Source organism: Camelina sativa, unplaced genomic scaffold, assembly GCF_000633955.1.
Source record: "Camelina sativa cultivar DH55 unplaced genomic scaffold, Cs unpScaffold00976, whole genome shotgun sequence".
Taxonomy (NCBI): Eukaryota; Viridiplantae; Streptophyta; class Magnoliopsida; order Brassicales; family Brassicaceae; genus Camelina; species Camelina sativa.
Window position 1 is genome coordinate 7,810 of NW_010922101.1, and position 495 is coordinate 8,304.

Genomic DNA, 495 nt, shown 5'->3' on the forward strand with positions numbered 1-495 from the left:
TTTTCTTGCCAGCGTGCATTGGTTAGATCCAATATTCAAAAAAGAGTAAAGGTCACAACGCTATAAAAACCCAACATATGGGAGAAAATTCCGACCTACCGGATTCGAACCAGTGACCTAAGGATATTCTGCTTCAACTACAGTCCTCCGCTCTACCAACTGAGCTAAGGTCGGATTGTATTATACTTGATTCGTGTGTACTTTTCTAAATAATCTATGAACACAAAGATTTTGATAAGTTTAGAATACACGAAATGAAAAAGGCTTTAGCCCATAAGATCCGACCTACCGGATTCGAACGAGTGACCTTAGCATAATCTGCGTCTACTATCGTCCTCCACTATACCAACTGAGCTAAGGTCGGTTTTTATTATAAGATTATGCGCATGTAGATGATTCGACATAGTACTTCTATTCGATTTTAAAAGTATGTAGAAGAGTAGTAGAAAAAAAGTGAGTTAATTAGTGTATTTAACGTTGTCATGTTGTGTTGCA

The 495-nt window shown here is 37.4% G+C and overlaps 1 non-coding gene across 1 annotated transcript; it reads right to left on the bottom strand.

Annotated features, from left to right (window-relative positions):
• Nucleotides 1–89: 89 nt before the first annotated feature.
• Nucleotides 90–174, bottom strand: TRNAY-GUA. Its single transcript is given in 2 exon segments — nucleotides 90–125; nucleotides 138–174. It is a non-coding gene; the product is annotated as a tRNA-Tyr (tRNA).
• Nucleotides 175–495: the final 321 nt, after the last annotated feature.